The sequence below is a fragment of the Heteronotia binoei genome, chromosome 21 (assembly GCF_032191835.1).
Source record: "Heteronotia binoei isolate CCM8104 ecotype False Entrance Well chromosome 21, APGP_CSIRO_Hbin_v1, whole genome shotgun sequence".
Classification (NCBI taxonomy): domain Eukaryota; kingdom Metazoa; phylum Chordata; class Lepidosauria; order Squamata; family Gekkonidae; genus Heteronotia; species Heteronotia binoei.
Window position 1 is genome coordinate 183,513,673 of NC_083243.1, and position 17,613 is coordinate 183,531,285.

General features: G+C 43.7%; 1 protein-coding gene across 1 annotated transcript in view; it reads right to left on the bottom strand.

Annotated features, from left to right (window-relative positions):
- Window positions 1-17,613, bottom strand: part of CNTNAP5 (contactin associated protein family member 5) — a 705,383-nt gene that overhangs the window by 273,996 nt on the left and 413,774 nt on the right. The gene's annotated exons all lie outside the window — the stretch shown is intronic.

The window sequence follows — 17,613 nt, forward strand, 5'->3', positions numbered from 1 at the left end:
CGGCTTTTGCGACGGGAGCTTCCGGCTTTTCTGGCTGCTCCGCAGCGTTTAGTGCGAAATCCGCGCAGATCCTGCGCGGTGAAGAGGGGGGTCGCGCCGGCGGAAGGTGAGTGCGAAAACGACCTGGGAGAAAAAGAGTTAATCTGAGAGTAAAGTGGGTGAAGAAAACTGCTAGGCAGTGATTTGGGACAGTTGCAGGGCTCTTGAACTCTTTGTGGATAGAAACAGCTACAGTTTTCCGCCTGGCTGCCACTCCTGTTTCTTCACACACATACACCCTCCCATGAGGCAGCAGCGTGTTCTCACAGTTCATCATTATAATAATAAATTTTTATTTATATCCTGCCCTCCCCGCCAAAGCAGGCTCAGGGCGGCTTACAAGACATTATTACACTGGTTATAGGTTTATTACTGCTGAATTAATACATTATAAATTTCAAATTGTTTCTATTATGTAACTATTATTCTAGCCATGTACACTGCCCTAACTTAATAACAATAAAATAATAGATCATGGCTCCAGTGTTACTGAAGAACTATTATCCATTCGATCGGACAAGGATTATCAGGTATCCTTGGGATAATTGGTGGGGGATGGAACACTATTTCCAGCAACAGCAAATGAAGCACTAAGCAGCGAGGAGAAGCAGTGGGAAGAAGGCTTCTCCCCTGCTCTCCTTACTCTAATAGCGGAAGCACTAAGAGGCAGACTGTGAAGCTAACAGAAGTGACTGTCGCGCTACCCTCATAACACAATTGTCATGTTGAATGTCAAAAAAAAAGAAAGAAATGAAATCTGTGCTATTGAAAAACTGACTTTGACAGGCCCCACAGCTGACAGACTAATAAAGTCCCCGCTGTGATGTTCCAGGATGACAGATGGCTCATTTTCCCTTGTTAAAAATACATATTTACCGATATGGTACGACCGCCCCCATTTAAATGCAAACATAGCTTTAAAAATAATGATTTCTAAAAGAGAGGTAGAACGGTTACGAAGGGTTATTTCTATAGTATTATAGTTTTGTTTTTCGGAAGTATATTAAGAACGATATTGTGAACTCTGGAGGAGGAGGAGATTGGGTTTATAACCAGCCCTTCTCTTGGAGCTTCAGAGTGGCTTACAACCTTCTTTCCCTTCCCCTCCCCACAACAGATACCTTGTGAGGTGGGTGGGGCTGAGAGAGCTCTCCAAGAACTGTTCTTGAGAGGAACAGCTCTGAGAGAGTTATGACTGACCCAGGGTCATACCAGCAGGTTCAGGCAGATGAGTGGGAAATCAAACCCGGTTCTCTCAGATTAGAGTCTGTGCACGTCACTACTACACCAAACTGTCTGTCTTCCCTGGAGCTTGCTTTCCTTTCCTTTTCTTCCTGTTCTCCTTTGTAGGAAAGCTACACAGTCAGGCATCTTGATAGCAAAATAGTTCAGTCTCTTCCCTGCTATATACCAAATCTCGCAAAGAAAGGTAAGCAAATGCAACAAAAGGAAGGATGCAGATACAGGGAAGTGTTCTCCAGAACATATCCATAAGTGAAAGAAGAATAACAGTGCAATTCAAAGGAGATTTAGACCTGGGTGGCACTATAAATCAGTGAGGTCACAAAGCTTATATTGATGAGCGCTTTTAAAATCACATTTTGTCTTTAACACTTTAAAAAAAAAACACCCAAATTCTGAACTTGAGATTCAAAATTTTCACACACATTCCAGACCTACAATACACTTGGAGCAGAGTTGCTTTGCCACACCCCCCCAATAGAGAGAGGGGGGGGGATTGTCATAATATTTGAGGATAGTCTTTGTTTTCATTGACCTCTGAAAACGTCATAAGGACCAAAGTTTGTTTAATAGATATCCTGCTGGAACACAACAATTGTTTCAAAAAGTGTGATAATAATCTGGGAAGTAAATATGACTAATTTTAGATGAGATCATATTACTGACCAAATTAATTAACATATGGAGGGTGACTAAGTAGTAGAGCATCTACTTTGCATATGAAGGCTCGTGGTTCAATCCTAGCACCTATACCTGCAGTTAAAAGAATCAGGGAGAAGACTATGTGAAAGACCTGGTACTCTGGAGAGCTAGTACTAGTCTGAGTAGACAGTATTGACCTTAACAGACCAATAGTCTGACTTAGTATAAGACAGGAACATGTATTCATGAGACACAGGGAGAGAAAGAATGAGGCCAAGTCCTATGAGGAAAGGTTGTAGGAGCTGGCGAAGTTTAGCCTAGAGAGGAGGCAGCTGAGAGGTGATATGATCACCATCTTCAAGTACTTGAAGGGCTGTCATATAGAGGATGGTTGGAATTGTTTTCTGTGGCCCCGGAAGGTAGGACCAAAACCAGTGGGTTGAAATTAAATTAAAAGAGTTTCCGGCTCAACATCAGGAAGAACTTCCTGACCGTTTGAGCGATTCCTCAGTGGAACAGGCTTCCTCGGGAGGTGGTGGGCTCTCCTTCCATGGAGGTTTTTAAACAGAGGCTAGATGGCCATCTGACAGCGATGAAGATCCTGGGAATTTTGGGCAGGTATTTGTGGGTTCCCTCTCATGGATTGCTGCCTTGTCATGGTGAGAGGGCTTGCATGGTTCATTGAGGCTGTGGGCTATGCCATGCAGAGCCACCCAAGATGGACAGACCACAGCTGAAAACCCAGACTAAATGTGATCCACTGGAGAAGGAAATGGCAAACCACTCCAGTATCCTTGCCAAGAAAACCCCATGAACAGAAACAAAAGGCTAAAAGATATGGTGCTGGAAGATGAGCTGCTCAGGTCAGAAGGTGCCCAATATGCTACTGGGGAAGAGCATTCAAGTAACCACAGAAAGAGTGAAGTGGCTGGGCCAAAGCCAAAAGAATGCTCAGCTGTGGATGTGTCTGATGGTGAAAGAACAGTCTGTTGCTGTAAAGAACAATACTGCATCGGAACGTGAAATGTAAGATCTATGAATCAAGGAAAGCTAGATGTGGTCAAACAAGAGATGGAAAGACTGAACATTGAAATCTTGGGAATCAGTGAACTGAAATGGACAGGAATGGGTGAATTTAACTCGGAGGATCACTACATCTATTATTGTGGCCAAGAGTCCTGTAGAAGAAATGGTGTGGCCTTTATAGTTAACAAGAGAGTGAGGAAGGCAATAATGGGATACAATCTCAAAAATGACAGAATGATCTCGGTCCGTATCCAAGGCAAACCATTTAATATCACAGTAATCCAAGTCTATGCCCCAACCACTGATGCAGAAGAGGCTGAAGTGGACCAGTTCTATGAAGATCTACAACACCTTCTAGAATTTAAACACAAAAAAAGATGTCCTCCTCATCATAAGGGACTGGAATGCCAAAGTAGGAAGTCAAAAGGTGACCGGAACAACTGACAAGTTTGGCCTTGGAGAACAAAATGAAGTCAGGGAAAGGCTAATAGAGTTTTGTCAAGAGAACGAGCTGGTCATAGCGAAAACTCTCTTCCAACAACCTAAAAGGCGACTCTACACATGGACATCACCTGATGGGCAACACAGAAATCAGACTGATTATATACTCTTCAGTCAAAGATGGATAAGCTCTTTACAGTCAGCAAAAACAAGACCTGGAGCTGACTGCAGCTCAGATCATGAGCTACTCATTGCAAAATTCAGGCTTAAACTGAAGAAAACTGGGGAAGCCATTAGGCGATTCAGGTTTGACCTTGATCACATCCCTTATGAATATACAGTGGAGGTGAAGAATAGGTTTAAGGAACTAGAGTTGATAGACAGAGTGCCTGAAGAACTATGGACGGAGGTTCGTGACATTGTACCGAAGGCAGCAACCAGCACCATCCCAAAGAAAAAGAAATGCAAGAAAGCAAAGTGGCTGTCTGATGAGGCTTTACAAATAGCTGAGGAAAGAAGGAAAGCAAAAGGCAAAGGTGAAAAGGAAAGATTCACCCAACTGAATGCAGATTTTCAGAGAACAGCAAGGAGAGATAAGGAGGCCTTCCTGAAGGAACAATGCAAAGAAATAGAGGACAATAATAGAATGAGAAGGACAAGAGATCTATTCAAGACAATTGGAGAAATCAAGGGAACATTTTGGGCAAAGATGGCCATGATAAAGGACAGAAATGGTAGGGACCTAACAGAAGCAGAAGAGATCAGGAAGAGGTGGCAAGAATACACAGAAGAATTATACAAAAAGGATCTCAATGTCCCGGACAACCATGACAGTGAAATCGATTACCTTAAGCCAGACATCCTGGAGTGTGAAGTCAAATGGGCTTTAGAAAGCATTACTAACAACAAAGTGAGCGGAGATGATGGTATCCCAGTTGAGCTATTCAATGTCCTAAAAGATGATGCTGTTAAAGTGATGCACACATTATGTCAACAAATTTGGAAAACGCAACAGTGGCCACAGGATTGGAAAAGATCGGTTTATATTCCAATCCCAAAGAAGGGTAATGCCAAGGAATGTTCAAACTATTGCACTATTGCACTCATTTCACATGCCAGCAAGGTCATGTTAAAGATCCTACAAGCTAGGCTTCAGCAGTATGTCGATCGGGAACTACCAGTAGTTCAAGCTGGGTTTCGGAGAGGTAGAGGAACTAGAGATCAAATTGCCAACATTCGCTGGATTATGGAGAAAGCACGAGAGTATCAGAAAAACGTCTATTTCCGTTTCATTGACTACACTAAAGCCTTTGATTGTGTGGATCACAACAAACTGTGGCAAGTCCTTAAAGAGATGGGAGTACCAGACCACCTCACATGTCTCCTGAGAAACCTGTATAAGGGTCAAGAAGCAATTGTCAGAATGGGATATGGAACAACTGATTGGTTTAGAATAGGAAAAGGAGTTCGACAAGGATGTATATTGTCACTCTGCTTATTTAATTTATATGCAGAGTACATCATGCAGAATGCTGGCCTGGATGAAGCAGAAGCCGGAATTAAGATTGCCAGGAAAAACATCAACAACCTCAGATATGCAGATGACACTACTCTAATGGCAGAAAGTGAGGAGGACCTAAAGAACCTCTTGTTGAGGGTGAAAGAGGAGAGCACAAAAGTAGGCTTGAAACTCAACATCAATAAAACTAAGATCATGGCATCTGGCTCCATCACATCTTGGCAAATAGAAGGGGAAGAAATGGAAGTAGTGACAGACATTTCTGGGATCCAAGATCACTGCAGATGGTGACTGTAGCCATGAAATTAAAAGACGTTTGCTCCTTGGGAGGGCAGCTATGGCGAACCTGGGCAGTATAATAAAAAGTAGAGACATCACCCTGCCAACAAAAGTCCATATAGTCAAAGCAATGGTATTCTCAGTAGTAATGCATGGCTGGGAGAGCTGGACCATAAGGAAGGCCGAGCGCAGAAGAATAGATGCTTTTGAGATATGGTGCTTGGGAAGACTCTTGAAAGTCCCTTAGACTGCAAAAAGATCAAATCAGTCAGTCCTAAGGGAAATCAACCCAGACTGTTCACTGGAAGCTGAAGCTCAAATACGTTGGTAAGCAATGAGAAGGGAGCACTCCCTGGAGAAGATCTTGATGCTAGGAAAGACAAAAGGCAAAAGAAGAAGGGGACGGCAAAAGATGAGATGGCTGGACAGTGTTACTGATGTAACAAACACGAATTTGAACAGACTTCGGAGGATGGTGGAAGACGGGAGGGCCTGGCGTGACTTTGTCCATGGGGTCGCAAAGAGTCAGACTCAACTGTGCAGCTGAACAACAAAATATTGTGCGTTTCCTGCATTGTGCAGGGGGTTGGACTAGATGACCCTGGAGGTCCCTTCCAACTCTATGATTCTATGAGATAAACTGTCCAGGAATCAAAATAATGCTTATTTATAGCTTTTTCAACACAGAAAATGTTTACTTCATTTCTGCAGTTCTCCTCACAATGGGATGGCTGCCATTTTGACATATTATTCACCCAGGTAGAACCAGGGCTTCATACTTCAAGCTGGGTTTCAAAAAATTTGCATATGCCTCATTGACTTGGAATAAAAGAAGATGAGAAACAAAAACTAGCATAGCACAGCTGGCTCAGCTGCAGTTGTCAATGTGAGGAATTCCAAAATTATTCAAAAACAAAAATAAGAGGAGGCTACAAAGAAGCTTTTTTAAAAATAAAATGACAGTGGGTTGGGGCAGTTTTGGACATCTTTATGTTGCTGGGACATAGTTTATAAGGAATTTCACAGTTTATATTACAGACTTCATAAACATTTGTGGAGCAAGAAACATGTCTCCAAAGTATCTCTTATACCTCTAATCTGGTGTCAGAAACACAGACATGCTCAGTCACCATGTGAAAATCTAACAATGCAATTCCAAGCAATAGTACAGATATTGGGTGCACTCTTACACACTATATAATTCACTTTGCCACTGGATTTTTATTATGTAAGAACAGGAAAAGCCACTTGCTAACTGTCACCGTGTGAAAGCACCCAGTGTGGTTCAGTTCAATTTATTTTGACGCATGGTCAGCTTGAGATATCGAGGCTAGTGCCTGCCATCTCTAAAAAAAAAATGTCGTTTTTGAAGAAACCAATGAGAAGTGTTTCATACAGACTCATTCTTGCAGTTACCAGTCGCTCTGCGACTGCTTCCTGTATAGTGTACAATTATCTCAAGCCTCACAGCCTTATAAAAATTCTCCATATTCACTTGAAGTATACTATCTACCAGCCTATGCTACTTTGCTCAGCAGTTATATGTTCCCAATAGATGAAACCTTAACATTTTCAGGTTTTCAGTTTTTCCACTTCAGTCATACATAACTGGAGTATGCATCACACACAATCCTCCTGTTACCAAGTGGGTACCATTTTGTGCAAATAGGACAACATGTCTGTTTTCCCACATGCATATGGCTTTGGTACATGCAAATGTATACTCTTAAACAGGGGTCGTTTTGTAGAAAAATAGGTGGGGGAGCTCATTAGCATAATTCATTAGCATATGCTCCCCCAACCAAAAGCAACCCGGTGCAAGAAAGGAGACCCCTGGGTGAGTGAGGCATGTTTGGGCAGGCTAGAGATCCAGCCAGCCCAAGCAGGCCTCACTCAACTGGGGTTCTCCTGGGCCGCCCCCCACCCCAGTCAGAAGGCCAGGAAGCCACCCGCTGCCCAAAATCACATAAGAAGTGGAGAAAAGGTGGTGCAGGCTTCTCCAGGGGTTAATGAGGGCTGATGGGGGCATGGCAAAGTTCCAGGTGGCTGGCTGGCTGCACACTCTCCTAATCCAGGGATTGTTATGCAGCTACACCTACTATTCAATGGACAAGGTAGGTGGGGAGGAAGAGGGGGAACCCTCAGAAAGGTCCGGGAGCTGCGCTCCTGTGAGCTCCTTAATCGGAGGCCTGCTCTTAAAAATCCATTGTTTGGTTTGCACATACCAAAGCCTCACATGTATGGAACAATACATGCATTGCCCTCTTCACGCAAAATGGAGACCATTCATATGGGCAACATCATGGGAGGTATGTTCTCTTCTTGTTGTTGTTTGTTTATTTATATTCTGCCCATTCCCCTGTAGGGGCTCAGAGAGGAGTACAACATAAATAATAATAAAACTAGGGTTGCCAATCCCCAGGTGGGGGCAGGGGATCCCCCGGTTTTGAGGCCCTCCCCCCGCTTCAGGGTCGTCAGAAAGCGGGGGGGAGGGGAGGGAAATGTCTTCTGGGAACTCTATTATTCCCTATGGAGATTTATTCCCATAGAAAATCATGGAGAATTGATTCACGGGTGTCTGAGGCTCTGGGGGGGGCTGTTTTTTGGGGTAGAGGCACCAAATTTTCAGTATATCATCTAGTGCCTCTCCCCAAAATACCCCCCACCCAAGTTTCAAAAAGATTGGACCAGGGGGTCCCATTCTGTGAGCCCCAAATGAAGGTGCCCCTATTCATGATTTCCTATGGAAGGAAGGAATTGAAAAGGTGTGCCGTCCCTTCAAATGTGATGGCCAGAACTCCCTTTGGAGTTCAATTATGCTTGTCACAGCCTTGCTCTTGCCCCCACCCCTAATATCTCCTGGCCCCACCGAAAATCTCCTGGCTCCACCCCCAAAGTCCACAGATATTTCTTGAATTGGACTTGGCAACCCTAAATAAAACATAAATTATGCTTGTTTGGAGCACCAAAACTGAACATATAAAAAGGCCTAGTATCATGAAATGGTAGCTGGAGAAGTGCTTGCTTTTGTATTTATATCGTTATACAGTGTAACAACTACTAAGACCCTCTCTATTTCTGCAGTCACACAGCAGCTGCAGGTACTGTCTGTTTAAAAAGAAAGGAGAACCTGATTGATCTGGAGGAACTATGATATGGGAGAGGAGGAACTCTTACCTTCCCCTTAGTATCTTTCCTCAACTTGCCCTGAGCCTGTTCACAGGGAGAGCAGGATAGAAACAAAGAAACATGAAGCAGAGCTGAGGAGAGTTATTCCTCCTTTCTGGCTACTCCCTGTGTAGTATTTTATGTACATGGAGCAATCAAAAAGGGGGAAATAAGTCTCCCTAGCACACTTCCTTTATTTTTAAACCAATAGTCCTCACATCTGCTGTGACTCAGTTTGGTGTAGTGGTTAAGTGTGCGGACTCTTAACTGGGAGAACCGGGTTTGATTCCCCATTCCTCCACTTGAACCTGCTGGAATGGCCTTGGGTCAGCCATAGCTCTGGCAGAGGTTGTCCTTGAAAGGGCAGCTGCTGTGAGAGCCCTCTCCAGCCCCACCCACCTCACAGGGTGTCTGTTGTGGGAGGGAAAGGGAAAGGAGATTGTGAGCCGCTCTGAGACTCTTTGGAGTGGAGGGCGGGATATAAATCCAGTATCTTCTTCTTCTGCGTGGCTTGGGCAAAAAGAGCTGAGTTCAAAGAATCTGAATTTGATTAAAAAAAAAAAAATCCTGTCTCGTTTGGCTGTAAGTAACATGGAATGTTAGATCCATTGGGGGAAAACTGCTGAATGAGATGATAGAACAGACCTTTTCCTTCCTTCATCTTCCCCTAGCAGCCCATTGTTGTCCTGAAGGTCCTATCTGAAGTTTGGGGGACATTCTTGAAAAAAATTCACTGCAATTTGAGGGATGGTTGTGAGAAGAAGAACTGAGTGACATTATCTCCTCTTTTGGTACAAGATGACAACATGTTGCATCCTATGACTCCCTTCCACAGAGTTGGATCCCATTACTCTTTTGCCCGCCCACCCCTCGAATGAAACACAACACAAGTTACGGGTTAAACTGGGAATTTTATTTAAACATAAGCTGATCTGTAACACATTATAGCACAGGTTGTATTGTGCTTGCAGAGCAAGCGTCCTAGCAGGACAACCCCACCCTGGCTCAGAGCCAGGTCCGGGATCCCTCCGGACCTTACTCATCACAGCCCGCACAATATTGCGTAAAGGGGAGGGAGTGCACATTCCGGCCCATGACTGCCAAGCGTTAAGGCTCGTAATATGCTCCCCCAACCCCTAAGAGGCCCCCAACTGAGACACCCTGACTGCAAAGCCCATAGGTACTCAGTTTGAGGACCCCCCTTATTGCTGATATCTCAGGGTGCTTGCCAACTCAAAATCCCTTCAACCTGTGCTTTTCCTGCCTTCCCAGTTAGGGCATATCCAGCTCTGGCAGGCCTATTTATCCCTCACCCCTTTTTCGCATGCAGAGCAGGCGAAAAAAGGCTTCCCTCCCTGCCAATCTGAGTGAAGCCAAAAAATTCCTGCTCAGCCCCTAAATCGGTGACTAGCTGATCCCACATGGTCTAAAAAGAGGGTGGGTGGGGAGCTTGCGCTGCACCAAACTGATGCTGAAGGGTGGCTGATGCCAGACCTGACTGGCGAGCCAGCATCTCATTGGCCAGCACTCCCGCACTGAGCTCCAATTGGTTTCCCCAGCCTTGTGCTTCCTTTGAGGAGATGGGGGGTGGCCAAATGCCACCGCCTGCTTCAGAAGAAGCAGCGTTTTTTTCTGCTAATTCATTCTTCAAGGGGAAAGGGCTTCTTCTAGTTGTATGACTTTTTTTTTTGACAGGGAAAGGATTCTTTTGATGTGGAAAAGTCTTTCTGTGTTAAAGGGTGTCTCTCTGTGTTGGAGGAAGACTTGGCAGAAGAGAGTCATAGAATGCAATTCAGCGGAAGGGAGTCATAAATGAAAAGCCGATTTCATCCAAATCCCCTCCTCACTGCATCCCCCCCCCCATGGTGCATTTTGTTCATAATGGTCTCCCAAACATCGGAAGGAGGAATATATTCCAATACACAAACTCCTCCAGCAGACATTTCCATTGAATGTAACTTGCTTTCTTAAATAAAATACAATTGTGGCTGATCCTTGAAAAAAAACATTTTAATTGTAAGGATCAGCATATTGACAGATGTAGCCAGAGTATGCTGATGGAATGCATAAATGGAACTCCCACCAGGATAATTAGATTTGTGTTGCATGGAAACAATTAAAACCGTCCAATGAAAAATATCCCAGCTGAAAAATGTATTTTTGGGGATGAAATAAGAGCCCAGTTTGAATGAAACTTATGTACTGTAATACCTAAGGAACTGAAAAGTGAGAAGTTAATATTATATCATTTAAGCATTTCATTCCAATGTGGAATGAAAATGAATGATGAAAACACTGACGCTTCCCGGCTACAATCAGACAAGTTGATGTTGCTGTTCCTTTCCGGATTTAAAATGCATGATCAGAGAGGGTCATCCCTATCCCATCCCACAGTCATCAAACCCACGCCAGTCACTTCTCCCCAATTGCACGTTTTCTGACACCAGGCAACATCTTTATGGAAGTAGCTGGCTTCACATCTTTATGGAAGTAGCTGATTTCACATTTCTGGATGTCTGAATTCTCCATTGCAATCTCAAACTGTTTGGGAAGTCTGACCCTTCCCTTTCATTTTTGCTCTTTTAAAAAAAACCCAGTAAGTGATTTGTGCATAACTGCATATTCGCATCCGGGTCATGTATCACCACTTGCTTGTTTCAGCACCCAAATCTTCATCAGGATTGGGAGCCCCTGGAGGGGGTTGTATTAAAGCAACAAATTCAAGAAAAACTACCCTTTCTGAAAATTCTTGAGGTGGGACGGTGTTGTTAATAGTCCAGAACTTTACTCCAAGCCACTTCATAATATTGCTATGGTGAGGAAGCTCTATGGGGACAGGAAAAAGGAAAACTTCCCTATTAAATGAGTGAAAAGGGACTCTGATGAGGTGGGAAAGGGAGTGATTTCTGACAGAAAAATTCAGTTGTATAGGAACCAATGATCACAGTACTTTCCAGAAGGACTGTGGAGCTGTTAAAAAGGAGCCGGTGCTTTGGCTACATGCTTATGCACGTGTGAAAGACAAACAAACAAACAAAAGGGTGCTGGCCACTCATTATTACCACACAGCAACAATCTAAATGGCCAACCATGGGATGAGTGCATGGTGAAGTGGGTTAAGGGTGGGATGTCTGAACAAAACTCTCTGTTAAAAATGATTGAATTAGAAGCATGGCCGGACCATGCTAAGCCTGTCTTCTGACCGCAGCCCTTGGGAGATAAGTTTCCATTTATGAAATGATTGTAACATTCTGTATTTGCTATAATGGAAACCATTGATTGATTGTGTGATTGATTGGTTGATTTACTGATTTTAAAAAAAATATCCCTCTGGCAGCAAAAAAAACCCATATTTTTTTTCATGCAAAAAAAGCACAAAGACAAATATTGGGGATTGAAAAAAAAAAATGCTATAAACCTCATGGCAAGATGTTAGGCCAAACTGACATCTCTCCAAACATGAGTTTGAAGCTATTTCTGCTACATAATTTAAAAGAAAATCTATGGAGTCAGAGGGAAAATTAATTGAATAAATGAAGGTCAGTTGTGGAAGTAGGATAAAAATAGGACCAGATGTCTCAGGTAATGAGAGCTATAGAAGAGGCTTTAGAGAAAGCTGTAACAGAAGGAAATGAGTATTAAATTGCAAATCTCTTGTCATGGGAACAGAGTGGGTCTAAGGTTTCACAACACAGATACACATGCATGTATACACAGAATTAAGTACCTTGATTTAGATAATGTTTGGGGAAGACACAAGGCAAAAAGGAAGTGTTTTTTTTTTTAAATAATAATCTAAGAGTTGCATTCATGTTTTACATTGGTTTTAGTTATCACATTTTTATTTTATTTATTCATTTTTATTTATTTATTTTTGTAAATTTATAGTTCGCCCTTTCCCATAATGAGCTCAGGGCAGATTCCAGCATGGTCAAACCATTAAAACCAGCAATAAAACAATCAAACAGTTAAAACAGTTAAACTATTAGTTCAAAATTAACTTAAGGCAGCATAGATGATGTGTACACATAAATTAAGACTTGGGGCGTTTTCGCACAGGGCTTACCCCGGAGCGACGTCCGTCTTCACCGTGGAGCGTCTGCGCGGATTTCGCACCAACTGCTCCACAGAACCGGGAAGAGACGCAAAGTCCCGTGGCTTTTGCGTCGCAAATGTAAACTGGTTTTTGGCGGTTTACATTTGCGACGCAAAAGCCGAGGGACTTTGCGGCTCTTCCGGGTTCTGCGGAGCAGTTGGTGCGAAATCCGCGCAGACGCTGCGCGGTGAAGAGGGACGTCGCTCTGGGGTAAGCCCTGTGCGAAAACGCCCATAATTGTCACAGGCAACTTAGATGTCCAAAGATGTCAAATGTATCGGCCCGATTTTTAGCAGTCAAGATGGCAATCAGTGCTGGGAGGCCAGTTAGATGGTGTAATAAAATAATTATCCTTCCTTCAGAGTTCTGTGGAAGTAGTTCACACAAACACAGGCCTTCTCAGTTGATTCCAGCTCCCAGCCTTTTCTGGGCCAACTCCAATACCAACATCAACCAATATAGAACAGCAGAGAAAGTACTGAAGATGGATGAGCAGGGACCGTGTTAAATGGCCTGTATAGCCATGAAACAAACATTTAGCTCTCCTAAGCAAAATGACACGCTTCTAAGTCCATGGAAGTCAACGGGTTTGCAAGAATATAACTCTGCTTAGGAAGGCTCTGTCAGTCAACGATCTTGGAATACGTTGCGTATAACATATCTCACTGTGCTGTTGCAAGAACAGACAGGGAAAATCCAGTTATTTTGTTTTATGATCCTTAGAAGAAAGGCCAGATATAAATGAGATAGATACCAACACTCTGTCAAATATACTACATGGTCTCTAACTATTTCAGAAACAGCAACTATAGTGTCTACTGTATTGTTCTACTGCATTACATTATATTACATTGACATGCTGCCTTTCTTCCAGAGCACTGAAGGCTGCATGCACATGGTTCCCAGACAGTCTTCCACCCAGGCACTGACCAGACTCAAGGCTGGTGCCTCATGTACCTTCAGATTGTGTCCTTTTGAAGTATATGTAGCTTCATGACTTGAAGTGTGTTTTTTGCTTACCTCAAATATAGCACAGGAACTACAACAAGTCTATCACAGGCAGAAAAAAGCCCCCCCCCCCAAAAAAAAACCCCAACCAAAACAGACCAAACAGCTTGCTTTAAAATGGCTAATCTAATTTTGCTAATCTATACTACGTATATGTACGTTATCTCTCTATAACAGCTTCTTTTGCACTCTAGGAAAATAGTTTCTTTTGCACTCTAGGAAAATGTAGCCCACAAAACAGTGAAAGAGGTGAGGGGGAAAAATAAGGAAAAGGAAGAATGTTTGAGTGCACCTGGGGAAAATGCCCCAGGTTCACTGTCCAGCAGTGGGACCTGGTCGGATTCGCAGGGGGAGATAGCCTGGTCCAGGGTGGAGAATGAGCCTGCGCATGAAGACAGTTGCCTCAGACCATGGAGGGGAGAGGGGTTGCGCTTGACCTGGTTCCCTTTCTCTCCATGCCAGTAAAAGGGTCAGACTGACCGGGGATGGGGTTTTTACCCCCTTCTGTCTCTCTAGGTTTGCTCTCCAGGTGCCCCTGTTGGTCTCTGTCTTTTCTGGCCTCCTCCTCATTGCCACTGTCCTCGCCCCCTTTTAGCTTTCTCACCCCCCCCCCCCATCAGCTCCTTCCCATTCCCTCCCCCATTGATTCCTCTTGCAGGTGGGTTCAGGGTTCTGCATCATTGTAGCTTTGGGGTCAACCAGGGGTGTCTCCAGGTGCACTGGGATGGTCCAGCCAGTAGGGTAGCCTCCGTCCACCTGCCTTCCCTCCCTTCGCCGGGGCCTCGTGATGGCCTCTAGACATCCCTCTCTGGAGTGGAGAGGGGGTTGGGCTGAGTCCATGACTAGGCTGGGGTCCAGACATTAGGTTCAAGAAGAGTTTATAGAGCATTACTACATTGATACTCCCCCCTCAGCATTCAGAGGACAGTTTAAGAAAAAGAAAGGGTATTTTGTAAATGGCACAAATTGAACTGCAGTGATCTTAGCCTTGGGAGTGCTACTTTGAAAATATGCATCTGTTTCTTATGAAATTGCAATCAGATCTGAAACATCAATAGTGTTGGTCTCATTCAACCACAGATTACTTTGACAAGAGGGTCCAAGAATACTATTCAGAATTGTAACTTTTATTTTAAAAAATGGGCACAAGTTTACCGTAGTCAATAACATAGGAACTATTTCAAAAATTATGACTATTACAATGACTATTACTAGACTATTGTATTATAATGACTATTACTAGAAATGAGAAGAAGAAGAAGAAGAAGAAGAAGAAGAAGAAGAAGAAGAAGAAGAAGAAGAAGAAGAAGAAGAAGAAGAAGAAGAAGAAGAAGAAGAAGAAGAAGAAGAAGACGACGACGACGACGACGACATTGGATTTATATTTCACCCTACACTCAAGAGTCTCAGAGCGGCTCACAATCTCCTTTATCTCCCTCCCCCCACAACAGACACCCTGTGAGGTGGATGGGGCTGAGAGGACTCTCACAGCAGCTGCCCTTTCAAGGACAACCTCTGCCAGAGCTATGGCTGATCCAAGACCATTCCAGCAGGTGCAAGTGGAGGAGTGGGGAATCAAACCCGGTTCTCCCAGATAAGAGTCCGCACACTTAACCACTACAGGGAAAGAAGGTCTATGAGAGCTATGGCTGACCCAAGGCCATTCCAGCAGCTGCAAGTGGAGGAGTGGGGAATCAAACCCGGTTCTCCCAGATAAGAGTCTGCACACTTAATCACTACAGGGAAAGAAGGTCTATGAGAGCTATGGCTGACCCAAGGCCATTCCAGCAGGTGCAAGTGGAGGAGTGGGGAATCAAACCCGGTTCTCCCAGATAAGAGTCCGCACACTTAACCACTACAGGGAAAGAAGGTCTATGAGAGCTATGGCTGACCCAAGGCCATTCCAGCAGCTGCAAGTGGAGGAGTGGGGAATCAAACCAGGTTCTCCCAGATAAGAGTCCACACACTTAACCACTACACCAAACTGGCTCTGTGGTATTTAATATAAAAGTGGTATTTAATATAAAAGTTCTGGTGGGTTTGCTTTAGTATACTCCTATGAAGACTAGCCTTAAAGAAGTGTGTGGCCTATTACTGTTGTCCATATTTTCCAAAGAGATTTGTTATACCTGGAGTCCCCTGCTTGGGACCTGTCTGTCCCTGTTTTAGAAGAAAGGAGGAATGCTTTCTACATGCTCGTAGTGAATCAATGGCACAACACGGCAGTGAAAGCAAATATTTTAAGAATTTAGCAAACATTCTTCATTCTGAGAGATATATTTCTCCTCCTAAGTTGCTAGCCCTATAAAATGTTTTAACTTCAGGATCATATCCCCTTTGGTATACTGGCTGACCTCCTTTCCCCTCATATCATGAAGCATGGTGGTGACAACAACACTAGTAAACAACACTATATAACCTGTGGTATTGTTGCAAAGGTCCATCTAAATTATTAATATGCTGTATTTTAGATTATCACTATCTTTAATAATGAGATGCATGGCCAACCCATTCACAAAAGAAGGCTCACATACACACACACAAACCCTAGAGGTTTCTACATAGTAGGTTACTCCCCAGGTATCAAGAAAAATATGGATTTTTAGTTTAACATTGGGAAGAGGGGTGGAGGATGCTCCAAGAAGTTCTAGTGAAAGCTAGTGATCCGCCATCATGGGTTTTCTGTGCAGGACCAGATCTACATGTTTTTTGAGGGGGGGAGGGCAAAATTTAAAAAATGATGCTCCCTTATGGGTCCATTCTATATTATGGGCCCATATGAACATATGAAGCTGCCTTATACTGAATCAGACCTTTGGTCCATCAAAGTCAGTATTGTCTTCTCAGACTGGCAGTGGCTCTCCAGGGTCTCAAGCTGAGGCTTTTCACACCTATTTGCCTGGACCCTTTTTTTGGAGATGCCAGGGATTGAACCTGGGACCTTCTGCTTCCCAAGCAGATGCTCTACCACCGAGCCACCGTCCCTCCCCAAGAATAGAATGGACTCCATACCTAATTTGGTGCCCCCCCCCAGGCAGCGTCCGGGGCAAGTGTCCCCTCTGCTCCCCCCTAGATCCGGCCCTGGTTCTGTGACTCCTTCCTTTCCCTCTTCCCTTCAGTAATTTGCCCTATACTATATAAAATGATATTCACAGAATTGGAAGAAGTGAGCTGTGATTTATGGAAGCTTATGCTGAGAATAAATTATGTTAGTCTTTAACTTTAATAGGCTCTCTCTGTATGATCATCAGGAACTATCTGAAAAGGAAGATACTTATACATACATACACACATTTGTATACAGGCAAGCTATTTTCAAACCTTTACCTGAATATCTGGAACTTCAGAAGAAGAGGAGTGGTTGCAGTTCTGCTCTATCCCCCTTACATTCAATGAATGCATCACTGTTTACCCTGTTTCCCAAAACTTAATACTTGGTTCACTCAGCTCCTGACAAGTTATATACATGTGTCACTCAACTGTTCTATCTTGTGCCTATGTTATGCATAGAAAACTTCTAAGGAACTATCATAAATTATATATGATAGTTCCCGAGATGTTTTTTCTGCATACACTTCACAGCATATTCATGCAGCACAAAAACGATGACAACATATATACGCGTATACGCACACAAACACAGCCATTCATTTCAAGGAGCAAGACAATGAATCAGAATGAAGAGTGTTCTTTTTTCGGTCTGCCAGCCAGTCTTCTGCTGTCGAAGGCAACCGTCTGTTGCTGATGCAGTAGGTATTTATTTGGGGGTGGGGTGGAAAAAAGCATATATATTTTTCTTAACCATGGGGGTCCTAGCCAGCCCATTAGGTCTGCCTGTAGCATCACAAAATACACTGGTGAACCCCATCTGGTGTGTAGGTGTGTTGCATATGTGGGGGGGGGGGAGAGCAAGGGGACTAAGTTCTTTCCCATTTGTTCATCCCATTTGTTCATTTGTCATTAGGAGATGACATGAGATTAATGGTGCAATCCAGTGTGTACACTTATGTGCCAATTTAGGGTGCAATCAGATGAGAATTCAGCTGTGGAGGCCTCCTGGTTTTGAAAAAGCTGCCCCAGGTTGAGGCATGCCATGGCAATCAGGCACAGGCTGCATGCACATTGAGAGGAGAATTTGCACCTTTTTTTGTTG